We start from the raw sequence: 9,788 nt of genomic DNA, 5'->3' as shown, positions 1-9,788 counted from the left end.
AATTTCCCCAAGTCAAGCACGCTTAACTTTGGAGTTCTTATGTGATGAGCTACCGAAAAGAAGATGCACCTTCGTGATATGAGTAGTACAAATCAAATCTTTTAAGCCCTCTTCAACTGTACAGTCCATTACATTGAACAGTCTCGGAATCCCTCTCATTCCCGTGTGGGATCGGTTCATTCATGTTCCCTCCACCTAGAAGCCTGCCAGGAGTCGCTCATTGTCCGTGCAACTGATGGCACCGGCGATCAACCCCCGCCCTCTTCGGCCCCGGGCCTCACAATTCGACAAAAGATTGTCCCACTTTGCCTTCTTTTAAAGAATGTCTCCATGAACAAGCCAATGTTTTAAACAATCTCAAAAGGCCAAATTTTGAACCATTTCTCAAAGTTACAATCCAGGTTGGCGAAATCATCCAAATTTTATTTGGAGAAAGGATAATGCTGCACAATTTTCACAACTACATTTCCAAAATCAACAAAATTTTCAAAATTATGCACCTTATGTTCCTCCACCTAAAAAGAATTTGGAAGATATATTGAATTCTTTCATTGCAAAGCAAGAGTATATCAATACTCAAACTGCTCAAACCATGACAGATTTGAAAGATACTCTTGCTCAATTTTCATCTGCACTTAATGTTCATGAAAAAGGTAAATTTCCTTCACAACCTCTGCCTAATCCCAAGGATCATCATCACAAACTGGAACTTATGGAACTCAACCGATTGATCAGGTAAAATCTGTTATTACCCTTCGAAGTGGTAACGTTGTGGAAAATTCCATTCTTGAACCTTGTGAGGATGATGATAAATCAACTCCAAAGGGTAAGGAACTGGAACCCATAACTTGCGAAGATGAGGATCAACAGATAGTGCCACCACCATTCCCTCATGCATTAAAAAATACAAAAATATCAAATTTGAATTCTGATATATATGATATTTTTAAACAAGTAAAAGTTAATATTCCTTTATTAGATGCAATAAAGCAGGTACCATCATATGCAAAATTTTTGAAAGACTTGTGCATTGTAAAAAGAAAATTGAATGTGAAAAAGAAAGCATTTTAGCCGAACAAGTAAGTGCAATTATTCAAAATAATAATAGTTTGAAATACAAAGACCCTGGTTGTCCTACTATTTCATGTATTATTGGAGAACAAAAGATTAAAAAAGCCTTGCTTGACCTTGGAGCTAGTGTGAATTTACTTCCATATTCAGTTTATCAAGAACTCAATCTAGGCGAGTTAAAACCTACTTCGGTAACACTTTTACTTGCTGATAGATCTGCTAAAGTGCCAAGAGGTATGGTAGAAGACGTGTTGGTCCAAGTTGATAACTTTGTATATCCTATCGATATCATAGTTTTAGATACACAACCTATCGAAGCTTGTAATGCAATTCCTGTAATTTTAGGTCGTCCATTTTTAGCAACTTCTAATGCTCTAATAAATTGCAAGAATGGAATAATGAAGTTGTCATTTGGTAACATGACCTTGGAGCTTAATGTGTTTAATCTTTGTAAGCAACCACATGAGAAAGGAGATGAAAGTGAAGATGAAAATCTTATTGAAACTCTTGTGGAAAAAAACATTCAAGAAGGGAGTACTCGTGACCAATTAGATATTTGTTCAATTGAAACTGTTAAAGAAAATATTGAAATTGATCTTGATGATTTTATTAGGTATCACCCGTTACCAGGATCAGAAAAAGAATTTGAGGCGAAATATGAGAACAAAGACGAACCACACATATTGGAGTTAAAACCCTTGCCAGAAGAATTGAATTATGCATTTCTTGGAGAAGATGAAACATATCCGGTGGTAATTTCTTCCAAACTATCAAGTAATCAAGAAGGTAAATTAGTTGATATGCTTAAAAGACATAAAAATGCAATTGGTTGGACACTAAAAGATCTCAAGGGCATTAATCCACTAATTTGCACTCACAAAATTCACTTAGAAGAAAATGCAAAAACATCTCAATAACCACAAAGGAGATTAAATCCACACATGAAAGATGTTGTGAAAACTGAAGTTCTCAAACTACTTGATGTTGGGATTATCTACCCTATTTCTGATAGTAAGTGGGTAAGCCCAACACAAGTAGTTCCGAAAAAATCTGGCATCACAGTGATAAAAAATGAAAAAGGTGAATTGTTAACAAGTCGAGTCCCATCTAGTTGGCGGATGTGTATTGATTATAGAAAATTAAATGACGCCACTAGAAAAGATCATTTTCCATTACCATTTTTGGATCAAATTTTAGAAAGAGTAGCAGGTCATCCATACTACTGTTTTCTTGATGGATATTCAGGTTATTATCAAATTCCCATTGCACTCGAAGATCAAGATAAAACTACATTCACATGTCCTTTTGGAACATTTGCATTTAGAAGGATGCCATTTGGATTATGCAATGCCCCAGCAACATTTCAAAGATGTATGCTAAGCATTTTTTGCGACATGGTTGAAAATTGTTTGGAAATTTTCATGGATGATTTAACTGTCTTTGGGAATACATTTGATAATTGTCTTGAAAATTTGGAAAAAGTTTTAAAAAGATGCGAGGAAAAAGGTCTTATTTTAAATTGGGAAAAATGTCATTACATGATTAATTCTGGAATTGTTTTGGGACATGTCGTGTCATCTCATGGAATTGAAGTTGATAAAGTAAAAGTTGATGTCATTGCCAATTTACCCCTTCCAAAAACCATTAAAGAAATTCGCTCATTTTTGGACATGCTGGATTTTATAGGAGGTTTATGAAGGACTTTAGTTTAATCTCTAAACCCATTTGTAACCTCTTAACAAAAGACACTGCATTTGAGTGGACTCAAGAATGTCAAAATGCTTTTGATAAAATCATTCGACATTTAACATCAGCTCCTATCATGCAACCTCCTGATTGGTCTTTACCATTTGAAATCATGTGCGATGCGAGTGATTATGCAGTCGGTGCAGTATTGGGTCAAAGAAGAAACGGTAAGCCTTATGTGATATATTATGCAAGTAGAACTTTAAACAATGCTCAAATGAATTACTCCACAACTGAAAAAGAACTACTTGCTGTAATATTTGCATTAGATAAATTTCGTTCTTATTTGATTGGATCAACGACTATTGTGTTTACTGATCATTCTGCTATTAGATATTTGTTGACCAAACAGGATGCAAAGCCACGACTGATACGATGGATTTTGTTGCTCCAAGAATTTGACATTGTGATCAAAGATAAAAAAGGAACCGAGAATGTCGTAGCCGATCATTTATCGAGACTAGTAACAGGATCATCTTGTGAAATGACACCAATTAACGATAATTTTCCTGATGAACATCTATTTTCAGTTACTACTACACCTTGGTTTGCTAACATAGTAAATTTTCTTGTGACAGGAAAAATGCCACCGCAATGGAGTTCTCAAGATAAAAGAAAATTTTTGAATGAGGTAAAAAACTTTTATTGGGATGATCCGTATCTGTTCAAGTATTGTCCGGATCAAATTTTTCGACGTTGCATACCCGACAATGAGGTAAGTAGTGTCATTAAATTTTGTCATTCAGAAGCATGCGGAGGACATTTTTCTTCAAAGAAAACAGCTGCAAAAATCTTGCAGTGTGGATTTTATTGGCCCACTTTGTTTAAAGACACCCACGAAATCTGCAAGATCTGTGAAAATTGTCAAAAATTGGGTGCGATTTCAAAAAGAAACATGATGCCTTTGAATCCTATTATTGAAATTGAAATCTTTGATTGTTGGGGAATAGATTTTATGGGACCTTTTCCACCGTCGTTTGGATACTTGTATATTTTAGTTGCAGTTGATTATGTTTCCAAATGGATAGAGGCAATTCCATGTCGAACAAATGATCATAAAATCATCATCAAATTTTTAAAAGAAAATATTTTTAGTAGATTTGGAATTCCTCGAGCCATGATAAGTGATGGGGGAACTCACTTTGTTAATAAACCATTTGCTTCATTAATGAAAAAATATGGTATTACTCATAAAGTAACTACTCCTTATCATCCTCAAACAAATGAACAAGTTGAATTAGCTAATAGGGAGATAAAGCAAATTTTGGAAAAAACTGTTAACTCAAATAGAAAAGATTGGTCTCTGGGACTTAATGATGCACTTTGGGCGTATCGAACAGCTTTTAAAACATCATTGAATATGTCTCCCTATAGGTTAGTTTACGGAAAACATTGTCATTTGCCTGTGGAATTGGAACATAAAGCTTATTGGGCGATTAAAACTTTAAATTCAAGCATGGATGATGCCAAAAAATTACGTAAATTGCAATTTAATGAACTTGATGAACTCAGAAATGACGCGTATGAGAATTCAAGGATTTATAAAGCAAAAATCAAATCATTTCATGATAAAACAATTCTTAGAAAATCTTTTGAGATTGGTAAAAAAGTTTTTCTTTATAATTCTCGACTTCACATATTCCCAGGAAAATTACGATCAAGATGGACATGTCCATATGTTGTAAAACATGTGTATCCTTATGGAGCTGTGGGCATTGAAAATCCAAAAAATGGTGATGTTTTTAAAGTAAATGGACGAAGGCTTAAACCATTTTTAGAAATTGAAATCTTTCATGAAGAGTTTATTTCCCTTTCTGATCCTTGATTTTTTTTGTGTTGCATTTAATTTTGTTTGTTTTTATTTCAGATTTCCTTAATCTTTTTATTTTCCCGGATAAATGGCGGATAACGGTACTCCGTGACTCTCATAGTCGGTTTAATCAGTTTCCCATAATTGCTGATACAAAAATAAAAAAAATCATTTCTTTTCTTTCCAAAATGGATGAAATTCTCTCAAAAATTTGTAAATATTTTCCCTCTATTTCTGAAAATGTTATAAGAAAAATTTATGCAGGAAGGTGTGAAACATTGAGATTGCTAATGCAAAAAAGAATTCCAGAAGATATTCGTCTTGTAATAGAAGCTAAGATCCAATTAGGAGGAGAAGTTCCACAATCATTGCTCATTCGGTATTTGCCTGGATTAGGAAAAAGCACTTATGCGAAAAAACGAAGGGCCAAAAGTTTAGGGGTTTGTCATAAGTGTGCAAGATGGACTTGTAACAAAAGATGCAGATCTTTGGGATGTGTTTCCAATGACAGAGAAGATAAAATTGGTTTCATTAAGAATGCGCTGAGTAAGGAGTCTTTAGATAACATCTTATTGACTCTCGAGACGCATTCTAGTGGACATGTACATATTGAACTTCTCCGTTTATGAAAACCATTCCAAGATGAGCGTCATAGTCTTGGGAATCCGACTAAAAAAAAGACCTTGTTTGCCAATTTATAAGAAAATTGGATGGGAAGCATATCCTCGACTCATAGAAAGCGTTGAAGCCGTTTCTGGACTTAAAACCAGAGGAAAATTGTGAGCCACGATCACACTAATGTTTACATGCATGTGTGTCATTATTGTTTTTACTGTTTATTCTGTTTACAACTGTGACCCATAGTTTTGTCCTGATAACATAATACCCCTATAAAATCTCTCATCTTTCTCTCTATTTTCGCAGAAAAAAAAGAAGAAAGTAAAAAAACATGGCTGGAACCTCTGCACAATCATTGAAAAATATTTGTGTATTTTGTGGGTCAAGTCCTGGAAAAAATGAAGTGTTTGTAGAAGCAGCGAATAATCTTGGAAAGATATTGGCTGAGAGAAAAATTCACTTGGTATATGGCTGATGTAATATTGGGTTAATGGGATCTGTTTCAACATCTTCTCATCATGGAGGTAGTCAGGTTTTGGGTATTATTTTTGAAGGAAATATTACAGGTGTTACGATTGGTGAGAAATTAAAAGTTTCTTCTATGTATGAAAGAATCACAAAAATGATTGAAAATTCTGATGCTTTTATCGCACTACCAGGTGGTTTTGGTACATTAGAAGAAATTTTTCACACTGTTTCTTGGGCACAACTTAATATCCATATTAAACCTGTGGGCTTGTTGAATATCAATAATTATTATGACAGTTTGTTGACATTTCTTGATAAAGCTGTGGAACAGAATTTCATTTCAGAAAATTCACGAAGAATGCTCATCTCTGCTACGACTGCCGACCAATTAATTGATAATTTGTAAGCTTTTGTTCATAAGCCTGATCCGATGATAACAAAGATTAATTAGTCACAATCAAGCAGTAAGAAAAGGAAGTTGGATCATTGATTCGAAAGTCGTGGATTGGTTTGCGTTTGTTTCAATTTGTTATCTACAATAAAATTTCAGGTGATATCTCTTTCATTATGTACTCTTTATTAATAGTTATTTTGACATTAGGACAATGTCATATTCTGATTGGGGGGAGAACAAACTTATAAAAAAAAATTAAAAAAAATTTAAAAAAAAAATAAATAAAAAATATATATATATTTTTTTAAAATAAAATCATGTTTATTGTTTGTATCTTAGTAATTTTTGCAAAAATGTCATACATTACATGTTTGAAAGATTTAAATTAGAACATGCATTAATCTATTTAAGAATGTTTAAATTTATATTTAAAAAAAAAAGTCAATTTTAATATTCTGATCAATATAAAAATATGATTTATAAAATCTTTTTGAGTGATTAACCATTGTGATAAAATCAGGTATTAAAGTATATGACCCAAGATATACCTTATAAGAGTGCCTAAAATTTTAAAATCACACATATTTTGTGAGTGAGTGGAGAGGACTGAGAAAACAGCTTTCGAGCCTTTATTGATAATGAGAGAGACTATCTATTGTTTAGATCTTGAGTTCTTATTTTGAAAAATAAAATGATATTTCCTGAAAAAAAAAGGTGAAAAATACAAAAAGAAAGATATTGAAGATCTATGTAATTTTTAAGTTATATGCTACGATCCATATATCTCTCATAAAAAAAAGANCGTGTACATTTAACTACCTGAAATAAGCTTTGAATTGATCATCTCAAATTATTTCATAAATTATAATTATGATGATCTTGATATAACTTTGACAGTTTTCAAATTTAATTTAAACACTTAGATAGTTTTGATTACATTTCTATTTAAATTAATCAATATGTTTTGTATTGCTATTAACGCTTAAATTGCTAGGGACTAGCAATAAGCTGGTTGGGAGGTGTGATAAACATAAAAATTGTACATTAATTAAATGTTTTATAATATAATTATATAGTTTTTGTTTTATTAAATGTTTAAATATTATATGTTTTATAATAAATTGTATAAAATATAAGTTGTTGTGTAATTACAAGTTTTTACTATTTTTTACAGGTTCAATAAAACAAGAATAAACTTGGCGTTGCAAATGGGATGAAGATGATTCTTGGACCTGTAGAAAGTTTATTATAATATCTATAATATTGTCGACAAGCATGAGATAAAAATTCTCTCACAATTGGGATCAAATTAAGCAACAAATAAAGTTATCAAAGGAGTGGCAGTTTTACCATGCTCTAGTATTTTGACCATATCTCTCAAATTACTTGGTCAAATGGTTTGAAAAAAATACCACAACTAGACAACGCAATTATCCACATGTTTCTTTTTATGTGAAGAAGCAAATTCGGAGAAAAAGATTTTCAAAAGTGATGTGTAATTTAATATAATATCTTGGAACACCAATGAAGACTTATGTGTAAAAAACATAATATTTTATTTGTGGTTGTCTCCCCAAAATTGGCTATAAATAGGGGTGCATTATAATGTATTGAGATATCTCTCATTCTATGAACAAACCTTTGAGTTAATAATATTTCTCTCCATATTTTTCCTTTATTTCTTCATTTAAATACAATTAGCATGTTAGTTTCATATTCAAAGTTTTACACTGTGAATAATGAATAGCTAACTTCCTAAAGTTGAGATGATAAGGTGAAACTCTTGGCATGATAATAAGGTTATTAAAAGGTAAGAATCTATGTTTTATATTATTTAATCATTATTTATTGTTTATGTTATATTTATTTTTTTAAGCATTTTTATACCCTACTTATAAGTGGGAGTTTTGATTTATTGTTGCTATATGTTACACTAAATTCTTGGAACCATTTAAATGTTAGTTTGGTTTTACCAACCATTTAAAGTGGGAACCTTGATTTAGTGTTTACAAATATATATAGCACAATAAATACTTGACCACATTTATAAGTTTTGGTATATATTATATACTTATAAGATAATAATTTATAACATAATATAAATATGATTATTTTATATATTGAAACCATTTTATTAAGTGGATTTCAATATTGTTCGTTAATGTTAACTTTATTAAAATACCAAGTGTGGATCCTTTAATCTCAACTACTTAAATTAAAATTTAAACAATCAAAATTTACCCATTAAAGATTCAAACAATTAAAATTTAAAAGAAACAAAAACAAAAACAAAATAAAAAGATATTGTAGTGGACTTTTAATTACCTTAGCTTCCCTGTGGATACGATATCGGACTCACCGAATTATACTACTTGTGGACAACCTGCTCTTGGGAGTGCAACAATCAAAGTGACAACAACAACAAATAGAAGTACATAATGAAATTCCAGTAATATTGGGACGACCATTTCTAGCAACTTCAAATGCTTTAATTAATTGTTGAAATGGAATAATAAAATTGTCTTTTGGAAATATGACTCTAGAACTTAATGTGTTCAATTTATGTAAACAACCAAGTATTAATAAAAATGAATATGATAATGAAATTGAAATAATTGTGGAAGAAAATATTCAAGAAGAAAAATTAAATCAACAATCTGAAGTTTTTTCAATATAAAATTTTGAGTTTGAAAATAATTTGAAAGAAGATGATAATACAAAACTTGAATTAAAAATTTTACCATTCGAATTGAAATATGTATTTGTTGGTGAAAATAAAACATTTCCAGTTGTAATTTCTTCTACTCTTCTACCAAATCAAGAAGAGGATTTAATTAAATTACTTAAAAAATATAAAAATGCAATTGGATGGACTTTGAAAGATATAAAAGGTATAAATCCTTTAATTTGCACACATAAAATTCATTTGGAAGAAAATGCTAAAACATATCAACAACCACAAAGAAGGTTAAATCCACATATGAAAGAAGTTGTTAAGAATGAAGTATTAAAACTATTAGACGCTGGAATTATCTATCCAATCTCAGATAGTAAATGGGTAAGTCCAACACAAGTAGTACCTAAAAAGTCAGGCATCACTGTTATAAAAAATGAAAATGGAGAGTTATTACAAACTAGGATTCCATCTAGTTGGCGTATGTGTAAAGATTATAGAAAATTAAATGATGCAACTAGAAAAGATCGTTTCTCACTACCATTTTTAGATCAAATTCCAGAAAAAGTAGCAGGAAATTCTTATTATTATTTTCTATATGGGTATTCGGGGTATTATCAAATACCTATATCATTAGAAGATCAAGAAAAAACTACTTTCACTTGTCCTTTCGGAACTTTTGCATTTAAAAGAATGCCACTTGGTTTATGTAATGCTCCGGCTACTTTTCAAAGATGCATGTTAAGTATTTTCAGTGATATGATTGAAGAATTTGTAGAAGTTTTTATGGATGATATAACTGTTTTTGGAAACTCATTTGAAAATTGTCTTAAAAACCTAGAAGAAGTATTAAAACGATGTGAAGAAAAAAATCTTGTTTTAAATTGGGAAAAATGTCATTATATGGTTAAATCTGGGATTGTGTTAGGTCATGTGATATCTGAAAAAGGAATTGAAGTTGATAAAGCCAAAGTTGATGTTATTGCTAATTTAACATCACCAAAAAC

This window comes from Primulina huaijiensis, chromosome 4, assembly GCF_012295235.1.
Source record: "Primulina huaijiensis isolate GDHJ02 chromosome 4, ASM1229523v2, whole genome shotgun sequence".
Classification (NCBI taxonomy): Eukaryota; Viridiplantae; Streptophyta; class Magnoliopsida; order Lamiales; family Gesneriaceae; genus Primulina; species Primulina huaijiensis.
The sequence above is the reverse complement of the archived record's forward strand: the minus strand, read 5'-3'. Positions refer to the sequence as shown.